Here is a 20,328-nt window from a genome sequence, read left to right as displayed (position 1 = left end):
CTTTTCAGATCTAGTTGTAATTTTTTGTATGGTTGCATGAGGATGTGAAATGTGTCTATTTACATCTCCCTCTTGACCAGAAATACTCTCTCTCTCTTTCTTTAATGACTACATAACAGGCAAAGACAATAAAAGGAAACAAAAGCTCATAACATTGAATGAGTACTCATACAGGGGGGAACTCCTGCAGAGCTCCCACAGTGAGGTGCAGGAAGCTAGAGGAGGGTCTGAAGGGGTTTGAAGAGGAGTGCTCCAGAGAGTTTGAAACCAAGGGAGGAATGGCTCTGTTTGGGATTTTCAGTTTGTTAAAGTATCATCTTGATACACCAAGGTTGCAGGTTTGATCTCTGGTCAGGGTACATACAAGAAGCAACAAATAAATGCATAAGTAGAAAAACAAATAGTTGTTTCTCTCTCAAATATCAATCAATAATTTTTTTTAACTTTAAAAAAAAACCAAGGTCACTAGCACAGGTCTTATCGTCTAATTTCTAGAGGCATTTATTAAGTTTAGAATTATTTTCTTGGAGGGATGCAGTAGTTTTCCATGGTCTCATTTTGAGGCTCAAAATGCCAGTTACAGAAAGCTTCGTATTTTCTTTGGTAGGCTTGAAAATCTTGGTATTTGAGTTGAGATTTCAAATAAGTCAATTTGGAAATTTTGAAGGCATCCATTTCGGTGAAAAATGTTATAAATTGTCCCATGTAATTCTTGTCCAGAGACTAAGCCAATCACAAGTATTGGGGCCATAAGTTATTGAATATATATATTTTATAGGGGGGCTGGATGATGGCTTCAGAGGTCATTTTAGAGCTAAAAAGTACTTACCTACTAAAGGAGCCCCTTCCTGTGTAGTTTGAGAAAGATTTTTGTCCAAGATTTTATTGATAAATCTTACTCTTGCAATCCCTAATGGAGGATTCCCTTCCTGAAAATTTATAGAGGGGGTCCCTCCCTTAAGAATGAAACTGTCAAAAATAAAATTCTCAGATCTCTACCAAAAGTGCGGGAGATTGAGGATTTGAGAGGACTCATCTATGCATGCTTTCTAATGGTGAATTAAGAGGACTTGAACTCAAAGGGACCTGCGTGTGCCTGACACAGTGAGTTCCACAATCCCCATCCTCATTGCCATTAATGTAAATTAACACCCAGAGATAGTTTTTTAGAAAAATATTTTATTTATTTATTTTTAGCGAGAGGGGAATGGAGGGAGAAAGTGAGGGAGAGAAATACAGATGTGCTATTGGTTGCCTCTTCCACACCCCCACCTGGGGATCTGGCCTTTAACCCAGGCATGTGCCCTGACTAGGATCAAATTGGCAACCCTCTGGTTCACAGGGCAGCACTCAATCCACTATGCAACAGCAGCCAGAGCCGGAGATACTTTAAAATAAATAAATAAATTTAGAGAGCATTTATTCATATAATGATTTGCAAATCATAGCCCTCAATATAAACAAAAAATTATGTTCCAAAATGGATGTGATAGGGCAATGTTTATAAAGGCAAAAGTCACAAGGAACTGCTGATTAAAGAGATGATTTGCTAGGGGAAACAAGACCATAAACTTACATCATTTGTTTTTTGATTAGTAGGGGCAACTGGACTTTCAATGGATGGCTAACTCACTGATGAAGCAAGTGGGGTTGCGAAGTGAGAACCATGGGCAATATATGATAAAGTTTTTATGAAGTACTAGTTTTAGCCCAGGCCTGTGGAAAAATTAAGCTACTGTGATCACATAATCATAATATGGACAAAAGAAAAGAAAAAGGAGTTCTATGGAAAGTAACCTTAGAGAATGATCTGATCACAAATTCCTAACTGGGTAGGTCATGATGGATGGTCATACACCAAGCCTGCAACTTCTTTAGTGAAAAGTTTGAAGCCAGTCTTGTCCATTGTTCTTGTGCATCTAAGTCAACACAGCTTTGAAATGACAGAAGTAATACCCTCAAAGGGGTAGGAATTCTAAAAAGAGAATTTCTATTCTCCCTCTTGTTAACTATCCTGTAATATTATCTTGTTAACTATACCGTGTAATCTAATGTTTATCTTGCTTTTCCCAATCTTCCTTATATCTTCTCCATAATTTCAAATACATAAAAGAAACCGCAAAATTGTTATTTTCCAAAGCATTGATGTCTAGCTCCCTGGCCTAGAAACTAGTTTCATTAGTTTGGCTCAAATAATTCATAAACATTCTTTACAGATTTGGATGTTCTTATGTCTCAATAGTACAGGGAGTATTATTTAACAACAATGCAAGGAGTACAGTGTATCAAACAGTATAATCAACAGAGGGGTGCTCCAGGCTCTGCAGGCCATTTCTGAGCCCAAAAAGACAAAGTTAGGCTCTGCATGAAGCTTCAGTGCTGAAGTTGTAAAAATCCGAATATTGGGCTACAGATTATGAACTTAATGTTTTTATAAATCCTCAATCTTCTGCCATCTTGTTTCGTCAATGTCTAATTCATTTCTGTGTATCACTCTGCCGCCATCAGTGCAGTCATTGCCAGTTTACCAGCATTTGGTTCAAATGCTTTCACAGCCACTTACTCTGTAAGTTAGGTCAAGTGACCTGTGATGTGATGGGTTTCAGTTTCCTATCTGTAAAATGATGCACATCTTTCAAGTCGTTAAAGTGAGGACAAATGGAAACTATTCAAAGTGTAATACAGGTTTACATTTGGTGCTCAAGAAATATAGAGGTCCTTTCTTAACCCGCTGTAAGTTTGTGATATAACCACTGTCTTGTCTCCCACTGCTCACATTTCTCCCAGGGAAAGCTCGTATCTAGAGTAAACTTTGTTTATCTTGAATAGTTCAGGGCACGTAACTACTTCGTTGATTATCAGGGCCTTCGAGAGAGTGACACTAATGGACGGCCCAGTTTACCCCGGTCTTCTCTCCGGCCCTCCGCTTCCGCCCACTTCGTTATTACGGGGGAATGGAGGATGGTTTGGAAACTTCAGGTTCTGGGTTCAACATGGCGCCGTCCTTCTCCTTGCTGGAGACTCAAAGATGGCGACAACCATAGGGGCATACTTGTTTACCTCACGGGATCCAAGCCCAGTCCTGAGGTTACCCGAACAAGACGCTGGGTTGAGGCGGGGCTCCTCCCTCACACCCTTGACGTCAAACTCCTCGTGACAGGTACTTCCGCTTGGGGCGGTGGCGGTGGCGGAAGTGAGCGCGGAGCCGGAGTCCTGGTCATAAAACCTGAGGTGGCGGTCGCCTTGGTGTTGCAGTCTTAAGAGAGCGCCGAAAACACTTCTGGAGTCGGAGCTTGGGCTCCTGTCCCTGTCTTCGCTTGCGTCTCCTTCTTCGGAGTCCTCGTGACACACCCGGCCCGGTGCCCGCAGCGGAGCGGCCGAGGTAAGCAGCGGGCCGAGCCCGGCCGGCTGCCTGGCCCCATCCCCCTCTTCAGCTCCTCGGTCGCCAAGGCCTCGCGTTATCCCTTTCTCGGTCAGGCTCTGGGTCCAAGAAGGGCCTGGCGGGGAAAGGCCGCGTCGCTCATTGTCCAGTAGCAGGCCTCACCTGGGAGAGTTCAGAGGTCGCCGGCTGTGACCTCTGGCCCCGTTACCGACCTAGGGCCGGTAGTCACGGACGCATTATTTGTTGGTGGCGTTAGGACCGGAGACCCGGGAAGGTTTCCAGACTTGGGTGGCCGCAGAGTGCTGGGGAGCCCTGTGCTAGCTGCGGGACGCTAGCTGCTTTCCTTGGAGTAATGTGCCGGAGGGTGTCGGAGCCGATCCTCAGTTGCTGTGTCGGGGGACGCTAACCAGGCGCCATCATTCGCGCGGGCATTGGTGAAATCTCCCAGGTCTGAGCCACGTTCCCATCTGTTCAGTTGAACAGCCTGATTCTTTTTTAGTGCGTAAAGTTTCCTGACAGCGACTGAATCAGAGCGGTGAGTCAGGTCACATGTACGGGGCTGGCCTCAAATATTCGTATACATGTGACACGCCTCTGGCTTTAGGAGGCAAGGAGATTTTTGTCGTAAACATGTTATGCTAAATCCTGAAGAAAGTTTTCCAATTTACTGGAGGAAAGACTGTGGTTGACTCTGGAACTGTGTTTGAATATACACGAGTCGGGGGCTTCTTACTGCATAATAGTTCAGAAAATTGAGAATAATAATGCACTTAGAGATGTTGGGCAACTTTGCAAGACCTTCGCACAGGTTTATATTTAATTCTGAGAACACCAGGTACCAAGTACTATTATTGTGCCCATTTACATATAGGAGAATCAGAAAAGAGTTTAAGTCTTTTGTCTAAGGTCACACAGCTAATAAGTTATGGAGCAGAGATTCAAGCCCAGGCAGTCAGACTCCAAAGCACTGTATTCAGTCTGTGGGTTATAATGCTTTCAGATGCCCCTAAAGCGTGTGGTTTATCTTTTGGCACCTGGGATCTGCCTCTCCTTCTGTCTTTGCTAACCTTTTTTCCTAGTGATGTCTTTTGAAAGCCTCCATTGGTAACATTAATTCTACTTTCAAGCCATAAGATAATCCCATGTTTGGTTGTGATTTTTAACACATCTTTTTGTAGTGCAATGCCAATAAATTAAAAGCTCTTAAATTAGAAAAGTATTTAATTGAGGTTTGAAAAATTAGGTTACCTAGTTTTTGTCAAATGAGATAGGCCTAGCAATCCTGCCATGTCATCCTTTCCTAAAATCTTAGTACATAATGCCCAATCATTGGTTCTTCGTGTTGAAAATACTATATTCTCTTTAGTTTCCAAAAGAATAGGCTCTTGTCTCTTGTGACTTAAGCAGTATATTAGCCTTATGTCTGCTCATCCATGGAAAAATAGTCTTCTATTAGTGTGTTTCTCTCTTCAGACTTGGGAGAGATTGTTCAGATTTGAGTCTAAGAAATGGAAAGGAAGTTGTAAATACTTCTGAAGATATTATCCAAGCTCAAGCTTAGTACTCACAACACTGTTGTATTATGAAGGTTTTTTTTTTTAAACTTTGCTACCCAGCCTAATGTATTTATGAGAGGGGACCCCCCAAAACCAGAATTTACTTATAAAAATTTATGTATTCTTACAAGTTTAAACTTCAGTCACCTTCAGAGTATTCTCTATTTGATGCAATATACCTATTGAGACATTTTTTCTGCTGCTCAAAACAGTTTTTGAATGCATCAATTTTGATGCCTTTAGTGCTTCTGTCCTTTTTGGGGGGTGGTGGTAAATTTTTTACTTCTTTCACATTGGCAAAACATAGTTGCTTTGGGGGAGATCTGGTGAATAAGGAGAGTGGGGCACGAGAGTCATGCACTTTTTTGTTCAACATCTGTTGAGCACTCAATGTGGTGTGTGTAGGTATATTTGTAAATCACCTGTATGGAGTGGGCAAACAAGCTGAAAAGAGTCTTAAAAAAAATTCACTGAAGTTCATTGTAGCCTCTCACATCAGCATCAGCTGGTACACTGGTACAGATGGTTTCCTAGGACACTCACCTAGCAGGGCAAGCCTGTATACTACAGGGAGTGTGCCCTACAGCAGATAATTCTGGGTTTTTGGAGGTATCCCCTTGTAAGTGAATAGTATGTGTGGTAACCTTAAGTAGTAATATGTAAGTATAGAGGAGAGTAATGATAAGCACCTTTTCATTCATCAAGTGTTTCCTGTATCTACCTTGTATCAGGCATTGCTGGATATTGACTCAGGCAGACAGGCATTTTTCCTGTCCAAAGAAATTTAAAAATAGTGAGTGACCATGGCCAGGCATTATGTTGTGGAATTGCTTGGTGGTAGAACTTGAGTTTTTTGGAAAGAGGAGTTGTTTCTCATCTCTGCAAGTGAATTCATAGTAATCCAGTTTGGTGTTCTGGCCAACTTGAAGGCTTTGTTAATTTTAACAACATTTGTATAGTTTGCTCTTGAAGAGATCATGGAAGAGAATATTAGGGTTTCTAATTGCTCATGTCTTTTGAAGAATAGCCTTCAACAATAAACTTGTTCCTCCTTTTGCTCTGGTAGCATTTTCTTGTTGACACAAGAGGTATTTTTAGTTTATGTTCTACCATTAAACACTGCAAATGCTAGCCATTGCAGCCCTCTTTGAACAGAGGCACATTTGGTATGTTGGATTTTTTTCTTCAGATGAAGAAGAAAGTTTTAGTGTAGTGCCTGCCTTTCATACAACCATGTCATTCTAGATAAAAACCTATGTCACCCAACTGTTCTGGCTCCCTCTTCTTTAAAAGAGGATCTGAATTTGCATTTATGGTAGAACTACATGAGTAAACAGAAGGGTGGAAGGTAGAAGGCACTCAAAAAATATTTCTTTTCAGTATATTCCTCCAGGTAATTGTTAGCAGCCATTTGGAACAGTATTTTTATTTTTTCTTTTATTTTTGCCCCCAAATGGTACAATCAAAGAGCATTGTTTTATAGTAAAGTGTATCTTTGAATTCCATTCCTGATCTCACAGCCAAGTAAAGCAAAAAGATTTTGGTTATTTGATTAGTTTTTAATAAATCTCCACAGAGCTCTGCACTAGTAACATTTTTGCCTTTACATTTGACAGTAGCATTTTTGTTCACAAGATGCAGCAAACCCAGACCCCAGATCACACATGTATGACAGTCATCTTATGTACTGTTACTCTCTGAGCTTTGATATACTTACCATTATTTCTGTGATAAATTGTCAAACGCTCCATTTATGTAATTCAACATCTACCAGATATTGGACTAAGAGTTATAGGCAAGGCCTTTCAGGTAAGTAAAGAGAGGAGTCATAGTAAAACTAAGGAGTGGTTCCCCTTCGTACTGATGTCATTCTCTGAAGGAGACTGAAGCTCTAGAAATAAACTGCCTCCTTCCGTTTTGCAGCTACTGACTTTCCGCTGACTATTATCTCCCATGTAACATTGCCATTGTATTCTCAGGCATTCATCATGTGTGTTATCACTTATCTATTAATGCCATCTAATAGATCTCTGTTAGACTAGATAGACAGGTGGCTATGCTGTCTGCAGTTTGCTGCAGCAACATTCTGCAATGTGTCTATATCTTGCAGTTATTTAACATCACATCTTCCATTTTCTGCTTTTTCTTTCACATGCGTTAAATACAGAAAAAGAGTTTGCATTTATGTTTTAAAACAATGGTGATTGTGGTAAAAGTGATGTGGTAGGTGAAATCAGAACAGGATTTTTAGCAGTTTTTTCTCACTAGTTTCAATTTTAATACTCCAGGCTGTGATTTCAAAATCAAATTTAAGAATAGCTACTTGCACAATGTCTCTTTGGGGAAGGAAGAGATCTTGGGTGTTGGTTACAATGGTGACATACAGAACTGATCTTGTTTGTTTATGTGAAGATGCAGTCTTTTTAAAAAAATTTTATTTAATTTTTAGGCAGAGGGGAAGGGAGAAAGAGGAGAGAAACATCAATGTGTGGTTGCTTCTCACACACCTTTTTCCTGAGGACCTGGCCCACAACCCAGGCATGTGCCCTGACTGGGAATTGAACCAGTGACCCTGTGGTTTGCAGGTAGGTGCTCAATCCACTGAGCCACACCAGGCAGGGCAAGATGCAGTACTTAATGCAGAGGACCTCAAGCTTCCCCTAGGACTCTCTGTTTTAGTGATGTCATCACTGCTGTGGAGATCAGTCTGACAGATTCTTTTGTCCATTTTCTGATCTCTTAGGACTGCTTTATGTCAGTACAGAGAAAATCTGAGGAAGCATGTTAAGGAAGGCCTTGATACCTGGGCAGTTTTAGGAGTTCTGTAACCTTCCTTGGCTCTCAAATGTGCTTTTGTAACTGCTGCCAGATAAAGTGAAGGAGTTTTTGTTTTTTCATACTCTTTCAAGTAAAGAGCTTGCTTCTTACTGTTGGCTTTCCTGGAGTTATCCAGCACAGTTCAGGAATCCTTTAAAAATTACATTGTGGTAAATCTGAAAGTAATGCAGAATAATGTTGAACTGTAACAGAAAATTTTTAATTGTTTTCCTGTTGTCCCAATTTTCCCCCCTTTGCCCCCCTCTGCCCTTCCCACCCCCCACTCCCACAGTCAATTCCCATGCTGTTGTCCATATCCATGGGTCATTCATACATGTTCTTTGACTAGTCCCTTCCCCTTCTTTCTACCGTTATCTCTCTCTCCCATCCTCTTTGGTCACAGTCCGTCCATTTTATGTCCATTTCCATGTCTTTGATTCTGTTTTGTTCATTAGTTTACTTTGTTTATTAGATTCCTCCTATAGGTGAGATCATACCTCCTATAGGTGAAGTATTTGTCTTTCACCAACTGGCTTATTTCACTTAACACAGTATTCTCCTGTTCCATCCCTGGCCTTGAAAAAGGTAGGATTTCCATATTTCTTTCTGATGTGTAGTATTCCATTGTATAAATCTCCACAGTTTTTTGATCCACTCATTTACTGAATGGCATTTTAGGCTGTTTCCATCACTTTGTTATTGTAAATAGCGCTGCTATAAACATATGGGTACATAAGTTTGTTTAAATAGGTGATTTGGGATTTGTAAGGTATATTCCCAGCAGCTGAATCTCTGGGTCAAAAGGCAGTTCCACTTTTGGTTTTTTTTTTTGTTTTTTTTTTAAAGGAAATTCCATTCTGTTTTCCACAGTGGTTACACCAGTGTGCATTCCCACCAACAGTGCACTAGGGTTCCCTTTTCTCCACATCCTCTCCAACACTTGTTTGTTGATTTTTTAATGATGGCGGTACTGACCAATGTTAGGTGATATCTCATTGTGGTTTTAATTTGCATCTTTCTGTTGCCCAGTGATGTTGAGCATCATTTAATATATCTATGGGCCATCTGTATGTCCTCCTTGGAGAAGTGTTTATTCAGTCCTTTGCCCATTATTTAATTGGGTTGTTTGTCTTCTTCATGTTGAGTCAGATGAGTTCTTTATATATTTTGAAGATCAAACCCTTGCCCAATGTATCATTGGCAAATATGTCCTCCCATACGGTTGATTCCTTTTTCATTTTGATGATGGTTTCTTTAGCTGTGCAGAAGCTTTTTAATTTGATGTAGTCCCACTTATTTAATTTTTCCTTGCCCTAGGAAATATATCAGTCAAAATATTGCTATGTGGGATATCTGAAACTTTACTGCCTGTGTTTTCCTCTAGGATTTTTATGGTGTCATGACTTATGTAAGTGTTTTATCCATTTTGAGTTTATTCTGGTGTGTGGTGTAAGTTGGTGGTGTAGTGTCATTTTTTTTTTGCGTATAGAAGTTCAGGTCTCCCAACACCATTTATTGAAGAGGCTATTTTTATTCCATTGTATACTCATGCCCCCTCTGTCAAATAATTGACCATAGAGACTTGGGTTTATTTCTTGGCTCTATTCTATTCCATTGATTTATGTTTCTTTTTTAAAGTGTATTTTATTGATTATGCTATTATAGTTGTCCCAGTGTTTTTCTCCCGTTTATCCCCCATCTGCTTGGTACCCCCAATGCCTCCAGTAGTACCCCCTGCTCCTTTAGTTCATGTCCATGGATTGTACATAAAAGTTCTTTGCTTAACCTCCCCCTGTCTATTTTGTACCTACCAATAATGTACCTTATTCCCTGTACCTTTCCTCCATCCTCCCCCATCCCCTCCTCAGTAGTAACTCTCCATATGATCTCCATTTCTATGATTCTATACCTGTTCTAGTTGTTTGCTTAGTGTATTTTTGTTTTTGTTAGGTTCAGATTTTGATAGTTGTGAGTTTGCTGCCATTTTACCTTCATAGTTTTGATCTTTTCCTTAGAAAAGTCCCTTTAACAGTTCATACAATAAAGGCTTTGTGATGATAAACTCCTTTAACTTTATCTTGTTTGGGAAGTACTTTATCTGCCTTTCAATTCTAACTGATCACTTTGCTGGATAGAGTAATCTAGGTTGTAGGTCCTTACTTTTCATCAGTTTGAACACTTATTGCCATTCCCTTCTTGCCTGCAAGGTTTCTTTTGAGAAATCAGTTGACAGCCTTATGAGAACTCCTTTGTAGATTAAGTCTCTGCTTTTCTCAAGTTGCTTTTAAGATTAGTTCTTTATCTTTAACCTTTGGCATTTTAAATATGATGTACATTGGTGTGGTCCTCCTTGTACCCAACTTTTTTGGGGACTCTCTGAGCTTCCTAGAGTTGCGTGTTTACTTCCTTTGCCAGATTGGGAGTGTTTTCTGTCATTTTTTCCAGTAAGTTTTCCTTTTCGTTTTGTTTCTTTCTTTCTTTTTTTTTTTTTTAAGCCATTACATTTATTTGTTTTTAGAGAGAGGGGAAGGGAAGAAGAAAGAGAGGAAGAGAAACATCAGTGTGTGGTTACATCTTGCATGGCCCCTACTGAGGACCTGGCCCACAACCCAAACATGTGACCCCACTGGAAATCAAGCCAGTGACCCTTTGGTTCACAGGCTGGCCCTCAATCCACTGAGCCACACCAGGCAGGGAGGTCTGTAGTTTCTTGCTCTTCCTCTTCTCCTCCTGGCACCCCTATGATTCAGATGTTGAAATGTTTAAAGTTGTCCCAGAGATTCCTAAGCCTCTCCTCATATTTTTGAATTCTTGTTTCTTTCTGTTTGTATAAAATGTTATTTCTTCCTTCTATTCCAAATCGTTGATTTGAGTCCCCGCTTTCTTTTCTTCAGTGTTGGTTTGCTGTATATTTTTCTTTTTTTTTTTAAGTATTTTGTGTTGGTTATACTATTACAGTTTTCCCAACTCTCCCCCCTTCATCCCCCCTCTGCCTTGCCCCCCAACCCTCCAACATCCCCCCCCCCCACGTAGTTCATGTCCATGGGTTGTACATATAAGTTCTTTGAATCCTCTGTTTCCTATACTATTTTATCTCTTCCCATCTATTTTATGTCTACTTATTATGCTTCTTCTTCCCTGTACCTTTTAACCCCATTTCTGCATTCCCCCTCCCCACTGGAATCCCTCCATGTCATGTCCATTTTTCTGATTCTGTTCCTGTTCTATTTGCTTAATTTTTGTTATTTTTTTCTTTTAGGTTCATTCGTTGATAGTTGCGAGTTTGTTGTCATTTTAGTGTTCATATTTTTTATCATTTTTTTCTTAGATAAGTCCCTTTAACATTTCATATAATAACTTGACCTTATCAGGGAAGCATTTTATCTGCCCTTCCATTCTAAATGAAAGCTTTGCTGGATAAAGTAATCTTGGATGTAGGTCCTTGCTTTTCATGACTTCAGATACTTCTTTCCAGCCCCTTCTTGCCTGCAAGGTTTCTTTTGAGAAGTCAGCTGATAGCCTTATGGGCTCTCCTTTATAGGTAACTCTCTCCTTCCTCTTACTTCTTTTAGGATTCTCTCTTTATCTTTAATCTTGGGTAACTTAATGATGATGTGCCTGGGTGTGTTCCTCTTTGTGTCCAACTTCTTTGGGATTCTCTGGGCTTCTTGACTTCCTGGAAGTCTATTTCCTTTGTCAGATTGGGGAATTTTTCTTTCATTACTTGTTCAAATAAGTTTTCAATTTCTTTCTGTTGTTCTTTTACTACCCCTATAATTTGGATATTGGAATATTTCAGTTTGTCCCAGAGATTCCTCAGCTTCCCTTCCATTTTTTTGAATTCTTGTTTCTTCATACTGTTCTGGTTGGATATTTATTTCTTCCTTTTGTTCCAAATCATTGCCTTGAGTCCCGGTTTCCTTCTTGTCACTGTTGGTTCCCTGAATACTTTGCTTTATTTCATTTTGAATGTCTTTCATTTGTTTTTTTATTTTTCGACCAAGCTTAATCAGCTCTGTGAGCATTTTGATTACCAGGGCTTGAAATTCTCCATCAGATGGGTTGGCTGTCTCTTCATCACTTAGCTCTCTTTCTGAGGCTTTGCTCTGTTCTTTCATTTGGGCCATATTTCTTTGTCTTGGCACACCTGATAAGTAGTAAGGGCAGGCCTTATATACTCTCCAGGGCAGGGCAACCCTCTTTGCTGTGTTGTGACACTGCCTGTGGGGGGAGGGGCCAGAGAAGGAACAATGCAGCTAACTTGGGCTCTAGCCCCAATTTCCAATGGACTCTCGTGTGAGACTAGGAGTTTTTCCCACTGCGGCAACTGCCATTGTTCATAGTCAGTTCTGAGTCTCAGTTTCTCCTTAAGTCAGCCCTGCCCACACAGCCTGCTGCCTCACTGCAGCCAGCCCTGCCTGTCAAGTCTGATGCCTCACCTCAGTTTTTTTGAGATGGTCCACTGCCTTACTGGTTTGTTTGGTCTGGTTGACTGTTTTCTTTAATTCCATGGTTGTCGGAGTTCCATGCAGTTTGATTTTCAGGCATGTCTGCTTGTTTATTGATTTTTAGATTGGTTGTTTTCTTCCTTTTAGTTGCTTGAGGAAGTGAAGGGTTTCTCATACCATCTTGGCCAGAACTCCTCTCTATGTTTTTCTCTCTTTCCCTTTGTATAGCTTTCAGTTTTTAATTTTGTGGCCATAGTCAATAATTTCTCTGAGTATCCTGATCCACCAGTATTTTGAACCCTGTACATGATAAGTTGGCTTTTTGTAGCTCAGTTCTTTTTCTGGAGTTTTGATCTGTTCTTTCATTTGGGCCATATTTCTTTGTCTCTTCAATTTGTAGGCACATCTGTTAGGTTGTAAGGGGCAGGGCCTTAGTATTTGCTAAGGTGGGCAGACCACCACGCTGAATTGTGGTGCTGTATGTGGTTGAGGGATTGGAGAGGAAACGATGCTGCTTTCTTGGCTCTCTTCCTGCTTTCAGTTGCTTTTCTCACTTCCCCCATGTGACTGGCACCTCTCCAGTGCTGCCTTGGTGCTGATTCCCCAACTACATGGGCTTGTGTATGTTCAAGGGTTCTGTGGGCCCCTCAGATGGATTATTCTGAGAGACTGGCCATTTCTTCACTGTATCCCCCACAGGTGTTTATAGTCATAGGTTAGGAGGCTTTATTTTCTTGGTGTTGGAACCCTGTGTTGTGCAGTCTCTCCTGGGCTGGGATTTCTCAGTCCTCAACGTTACTCCCAGTTTTTATCTGCACTGTAATGTTGAACTATCTGGTCTGTCAGCTACCATGTTGCCATGTGTCCTCTCTGCACCAAGTGCCCATCTCCACCCTTCCTACCAATTTGGATGAATGTTTATTCTTTAATTCCTTGGTTGTTGGACTTCTATAGTTCCATTTTCTGGCAGTTCTGGTTGTTTTTTATTTTTAGATTATCCTTCTTTTGGAGGCAAAGTGTATCTACCTACACCTCCATCTTGGTTGGAATCCGATCTGTTTTTTAAAAGATTTAAAAAATTACATTGCAAGTAAATAGTGTTATCATTGGTTTCCAGTCTTTTTGTGCGATGTCAAAGGTTTTGTTTCCATTTGATAAACCTCCCACAACTATTCTGGCTTCTTCTTCTTTAAAAGGGGCAGACCTTTTACTTTGAGTTATTTGAGAATACATTAACCTTTAAAAATTCTATATTAGATCCACAACCTTTCAGTGCGCAGGCTGGTGCTCAATCTACTGAGCCATACCAGTCAGGGCTATTTTTTTAATACTCTTCTTTGCACAAAAGTTATTTATTTATGGGGACTTCCGCCAAGATGGAGGCGTAGGTGGAAACACTTTGTGTCCGCGCACAACCAAATCTAAAAACAAAGTTTTAACAATAATAAACACAACCAAACCACACAGAAAATCGACAACACGGAGTCCGAAGACAACAAAATGCTCAGCTAAACCGTTAAGAGGAGCGAAGCCAGCAGCGGAGTGGGTTGGCAAAAAAGATCCCCAACCGGGTGGTGCGCAAGCAGCCGAAGCTGCTGATCCCAGGTGCGGGGTAGCTATGGGCAGACACAGGGAAGAGGCGTGGCTGTCTGTCTGCGAAATCAGTCGAGCATTTGCTGCAGATAAACCAGTGAAGAGGCGAGCATTGAGACCACAGGGCACTGGACAGCGGGCACACACATTTATGCTCGGATAAACAGGCCGGAGCGAGCGGTGGGACGGACTGGGTGAGCAGAGAGGACCGCCATTGCTCCCTCTCTGACCCTGCCCCCACATACAGCGTTACAAACCAGCGATCTGGGTCGCCCTGCCCTGGTAAACAACTGAGGCTCCGCTCCTCATACTTAACGGGCACGAACAGGCCAAAAATGGCTCAAGAACAACTCAGAGCCCCAGAGCCCATAAATCTAAGTGACGAAGAAATAGCGAAACTTTCACATGCACAGTTCAAAACACTGGTGATCAGGATCCTCACAGAACTGGTTGATTTTAGTCACAAACTAGAGGAACATATGGAAGCTAAACTAATTGAAATGAATGGTAATTCACAGGAAACCAACAGTAATGGAAAGGAAATTGGGACTCAAATCAAGGGAGTAGACCAGAAGGAAGGAAAAAACGACCAAACATAAAAGAATGAAGAAACAAGAATTCAAAAAAATGAGGAGAAGCTTAGGAACCTCCAGGATAGCTTTAAACATTCCAACATTTGAATTATAGGGGTACCAGAAGGGGAAGAGGAACAGTCACGAGTGGAAACCTTATTTGAACAAATAATAAAGGAGAACTTCTCCAGTCTGGCAAAGGAAATAGACTTCCAGGAAGCTCAGAGAGTCCCAAAGAAGTTGGACCCAAGAAGGAACACACCAAGGCACATCATCATTACATTAGCCAAGATTAAAATGAAGGAGAGAATTCTAGAAGCAGCAAGAGATAAGGGGACTGTCGCATACAAAGGAGTTCCCATCAGACTGTCAGCAGATTTCTCAAAAGAGACCTTCCAGGCAAGAAGGGGCTGGAAAGAAGTATTCCAAGTCATGAAAACCAAAGACCTACAACCAAGATTGCTCTATCCAGCAAAGCTTTCATTTAGAATGGAAGGGCAGAGAAAGTGCTTCTCAGATATAATCAAATTCAAGGAGTTCACCATCACCAAGCCCTTATTATATGAAATGTTCAAGGGACTTACCTAAGAAAAAGAAGATAAAAAAAGATGAACAGTGAAAGGACAACAAACTCACAGTTATCAACAACCACACCTAAAACAAAAGCAAACTAAGAGGACAGCTAGATCAGGAGTGGAAACATAGAAATGAAGATCACATGGAGAGTTAGCAACAGGAGAGTGGGAGAAGAAGAAGGGGGGAGAAGGTACAGAAAATAAGAAGCACATACAGTAGATAGAAAATAGGGGGGAGGGTAAGAATAGTATGGGAAATACAGAATCTAAAGAACTTGAGACACGTGTTCATAAACTAAAGGGGGGAATGGTGGAAGAGGGGTGTGCAGGGTAGAGGGGAAAGGAGGGGGGAATAGAACAAATGTAATGGCATAATCAATAAAAAAGTTTAAAAAATTCTATATTAACTACTCTATATTAACCTTTAAAAACCCCAATGGTAACAATATACACATTATGAAAAATAGTGCCTTTTATACGAGGTCTGTCATGAAGGTATTTACCATGTAATATGAAAAAGAGACATTTATTTATTTTTAAAATAGAATGTCAGCTTTTTTTTTTTTTTTTTATCTTTAAAAGGAAAGGGAGGGAGAGAAATATCAGTGTATGGTGGCTTTTTGTGCGTCCCCTGCTGGGAACTGGCCTCTGCTAGGAACTGGCCTGCAACCCAGGCATGTGCCCTGACTGGGAATCGAACCAAGATCTTTTGGTTCACAGGCCCGTGCTCAATCCACTGAGCTACACCAGTCAGGGTAGCTTTTTTTTTTTTTTTTTAAGATTTTACTTATTTATTTTTAGAGAGAGAGAGGGAGGTAGAGAGAGAGAAACATTGATGTGTGGTTGCATCTCATGTGGCCCCCAATGGGGACCTTGCCCGCAACCCAGGCATGTGCCCTGACTGGGAATCAAACCCACGACCCTGTGGTTGCAGCTCATGCTCATTCCACTAAGCTACGCCAGCCAGGGCGAGACATTTATTGAAGAAGATAAAATATACAAGAAATATTGTACGTAGGACAATGATGCCTCAGTTCCCTTCAAAGTGGGCACATTGGAACTTCACACAGTTCTCCCAGTTGTCATCAACTGCCCCATTGTACTTTCCTGAATCTCATCAGCAGTCTGAAATATCTTCTCTTTTAGAGATGATTTTAATTTTGGGAAAAGCCAGAAGTCCCAAGGTGCCAAATCTGGTCTGTAGGGAGGTTGATTCACCTGGGTGATTTGATTTGCCAAAAAGCTGTGCTCGAGACATGATACATGGGCAGTGCCTTGTTGTGATGAAGCTGCCCATCTCCAGTTGCCCATAGCTGGGGCCTTCTGAATCATCCGTATATTTGCCTTGGAGGAATGTTCAAGCTTAACACAAAGTTTGATGGAGATTTGTTGCTCTACTTAGTCATTTTGAATGCAATGCACATGCTTACTCAGTGGGCCTCCCACCCCCACTGACTAGTACAGTGAGGTCATTGTTGTTTATGCATGCCTATTCCAATCCACCCTCCTTGGCTGCCAGGTTACATCAATGTTACGTAAACCGTTCTCATTATACTAATAATGGACTTTTTCCAGACAGACCCCATATATGGTATTTAATCAGTTTACCAACAATTCTCTGTGCACTTACAGATCTGTGCATCCCATAATTCTCAGTCATCTGGGCAGCCCACAGGCTAAGAGCTACTCTTAAATTCTCTGACCTGTGCCATTTAGTTGATGGTTGTTAAAAAGCATTAATGTTTCGTAGAAATCTTTCTACACAGTATTTGTCTTCAAATGTTTTTTAGTATTTGAGTAATGCTTTAATCTGCACAAGGATTTCATTTAATACTCATGGCAATTGTATAGGCTTAAAGGATAGCCATTTCTGTATTTCTGCCTGATACAGCTGAGGCTGGGTACTTGGGTAGCCCAGCTACTAGAATGCTAATCTAAGTCCACGTAGCTTGTGTTCTTCCTGAAGCATCTTCCTGCCTTTTTGATTATGTGTTATTGGAATAAAGGTCTCAGTATTTGCTTATAAAAATGTATCTTTCTGCCCTCGATGGTGTGGCTCAGTGGATTGAATGCAGGTCTGCAAACCAAAGGGTCACTGGTTTGATTCCCAGTCTGGGCCCATGCCTGGGCTGTGGGCCAGGTCCCCAGTTGGGGGTGCTCAAGAGGCAACCACATGTTGATGTTCCTCTTACTCTCTTTCTCCCTTCTTTCCTTTCTCTAAAAATAAGTAAATAAAATCTTAAAAGTAATTTAAAAATTTAAAAATGTATCTTTCTCCCACTACTTTATTTAAATGACATTTCTATTTTGCTGTTTATTAAGTCTGTCAGTTCTTGTGGGGGCAGGTAGATAGTAAATATAGAAATTAAAAAAAGAATAATTAGATTTACTACCTAGATCAAGATCAAGATATTAACTGGTTATTTTCTTCCTATGAAAGTATTTTAATACCTTAAATGAGATTAAATAAATGAATGAAATGAAATTTGGTGTAAAATTTTAACTGGGGAGGGGACTGGACACTCTTAAATACTTTGATCTAAACTGGAGATTATCTCCCCAAGATCATGTGACTAGCTGTATTCTTCAAAGGTTTAATGGCAGTAAGTAAAGAACCTGATGCATCTAGTTACAGAATAAGGTTTATTTGCCATAGTGACAGTGGAGAAGCAGAATGTTATCTTTATATTTAAGTAATTTGTCATTTCTATATTTTAATAAACTTTAAATTTGAAGTAGAACATACATACATGAAAGTACACAAATAAGTGAACATGAAACATTTCCGTAAACTCAGTAGCCCCCTTGTGCCGCCTTCATGTCATTATCATCCCCTTCTCCCAGGGTAATCAGTCTACTAATTTTTAACATTATTAATTTTGCCTGATTGGGACTTTGTATAAATGGAATCATACACTATGTACTCTTCTGCATCTGTTTTCTGTGACTTACTATTCCTGAGATTTTGTGTTGAGTGTAGTTGTAACTCCATTTTTGTTGCTTAGTAGTATTCCATTATGTAATATACCATAATGTATTTATTAACTTACTTACTAAAAATATTTTATTATGCCATTACAGTTCTATTTTCCCCTTCATTCCCCTCCACCTTACACACCCCTCCCCCACCATTCCCCCCCTTTAGTTCATGACCATGTGTCTCAAGTTCTTTAGATTCTATATGTCCCATACTATTCTTGCCCTCCCCTCTATCTATTTTCTATCTACGCTACTTATTTTCTATGCTACTTATTTTCTGTACCTTCTCCCCCCTTCTCCTCCTCCCACTCCGCTTTTGTTAACCGTCCATGTGACCTTCATTTCTATGGTTCTGCTCCTGATCTAGCTGTCCTCTTAGTTTGCTTTTGTTTTAGGTGTGGTTCTTAGTAACTGTGAGTTTGCCGTCCTTTCACTGTTCATCTTTTTTATCTTCTTTTTCTTAGATAAGTCCTTTTAACATTTCATATAATAAGGGCTTGGTGATGATGAACTCCTTGAATTTGATCTTATCTGAGAAGCACTTTATTTGCCCTTCCATTCTAAATGAAAACTTTGCTGGATAGAGCAATCTTGGATGTAGGTCTTTGGATTTCATGACTTGGAATACTTCTTTCCAGCCCCTTCTTGCCTGTAAGGTCTCTTTTGAGAAATCAGCTGACAGTCTGATGGGAACTCCTTTGTAGGTGACTGTCCCTTTATCGCTTGCTGCTTCTAGGATTCTCTCCTTCATTTTAATTTTGGCTAATGTAATTATGATGTGCCTTGGTGTGTTCCTTCTTGGGTCCAACTTGGACTCTCTGAGCTTCCTGGATTTCCTGGAAGTCTATTTCCTTTGCCAGACTGGGGAAGTTCTCCTTTATTATTTGTTCAAATAAGTGTTCCACTCGGTGTTCCTCTTCCCCTTCTGGTACCCCTATAATTCGGATGTTGGAATGTTTAAAGATGTCCTGGAGGTTCCTAAGCCTCTCCTCATTTTTTTGAATTCTTGTTTCTTCATCCGTTTCTGTTTGGTCATTTTTTTCCTTCAGCTGGTCCACTCCTTTGATTTGCGGCCCAGTTTCCTTTCCATTACTATTGGTTTTCTGTGCATTACCATTCATTTCAATTAGTTTAGCCTTCATATGTTCCTCTAATTTATGACTGTAGTCAACCTGTGAGTATCCTGATCACCAGGGTTTTGAACTGTGCATCTGAAAGTTTTGCTATTTCTTCGTCACTTAGATTTATTGGCTCTGGGGCTCTGAGTTGTTCTTGAGCCATGTTTTGATCTGTTCCTGCCTGTTACGTATGAGGAGGTGTTCACCAGGGTGGGCCCACCCAGGTCGCTGGTTTGTGACACTGTGGGGGCGGGGTCAGAGAGGGACAATGGCGGTCCCCTCTGCCACTTTCCACCACTGGGGCCTGCATGGTCTGTCTCACTGCTTCGCTCCTTCACTGGTTTATCTGCGCTTGAATGTGTGACCATGGTGAGCCCTCAGTGGGTCCGCCCGCTTCTCCACACCTGGGATCCGCCCACGGCTGCCGGCGAGTCTGGGTTGGTCCAGTGGATCTTTTCTGCCCCACCCCACTCTGCTGCTGGCTCTGCCCTTCTTACGGGTTTGGCTGAAGGGTTCGTTGCTGTCAGACTTCTGTGTAGTTCAATTTTCTGTGGTTTGGCTGCATTTTTGTTGCTAAAACTTTGTTGTTTTCAAACTTGGTTGTATGAGAAGGTGCAGTGCTTTCACCTACACCTCCATCTTGGCGGAAGTCCTCATAATGTATTTATTAACTTATTGATGGGCATTTGGGTAGTGTGTAATTTATTGCTGTTGCAAGACTACATTTCCTTAGGTTAATATAGATGTGTGGAAGGCTGAGTTTTAGGCATTGTATTTGTATTCTTTTGCTAGGGCTACAGAAACATATACCGCAGAATGGGTGGCTTAAACAACGAACATTTATTTTTTAGTAACTCTGGACCATAGAAGTGTAAAATCAAGGTGTCAGTAGGGTTGGTTTCTTTAGAAGCCTCTCTTGTTGGCTTGCAGATGGCAATTTTCTACTGGCGTTTTCATATGGTCTTTCCTCTGTACATGTCTCTGTTCTAGTTTCTTTTCTTTTTTCTTTTAGGGTTATTTTACAATGTATTTTATTGATTATGCCATTACAGTTGTCCTATTTCCCCCCCTTCATTCCTCTCCACCCCGCACACCCCTTCCCCTACATTCCCCCCCTTTAGTTTATATCCATGTGTCATAAGTTCTTTAGCTTCTACATTTCCCACACTACTCTTGCCCTCCCTCTATTTTATCCCCATTGTCTATGCTACTTACTCTTCATACCTTCTTCCCCCTTCTCCTTCCACTCCCCTGTTGCTAACCCTCCATGTAATCTCCATTTCTATGG

General features: G+C 40.8%; 1 protein-coding gene across 2 annotated transcripts in view; it reads left to right on the top strand.

The window, feature by feature from the left end:
* The first annotated feature begins 3,171 nt into the window (after positions 1-3,171).
* Positions 3,172-20,328, top strand: part of RAB7A (RAB7A, member RAS oncogene family) — a 91,243-nt gene continuing 74,086 nt past the window's right edge. Inside the window, exons 1-2 of one of the 2 annotated variants that reach the window (XM_053670287.1) lie at positions 3,172-3,382; positions 7,388-7,523. The gene's annotated coding sequence lies outside the window, so the exon portion shown is untranslated. The remainder of the gene's footprint in view (positions 3,383-7,387; positions 7,524-20,328) is intronic. The other variant, XM_037131682.2, reaches the window with a different exon arrangement.

Source organism: Artibeus jamaicensis, unplaced genomic scaffold (assembly GCF_021234435.1).
Source record: "Artibeus jamaicensis isolate MK-2021 breed Jamaican fruit bat unplaced genomic scaffold, CSHL_Jam_final contig_558, whole genome shotgun sequence".
NCBI classification, from domain to species: domain Eukaryota; kingdom Metazoa; phylum Chordata; class Mammalia; order Chiroptera; family Phyllostomidae; genus Artibeus; species Artibeus jamaicensis.
Note: the sequence above shows the minus strand (reverse complement) of the source record. Positions and strands in the feature narration are given on the sequence as shown.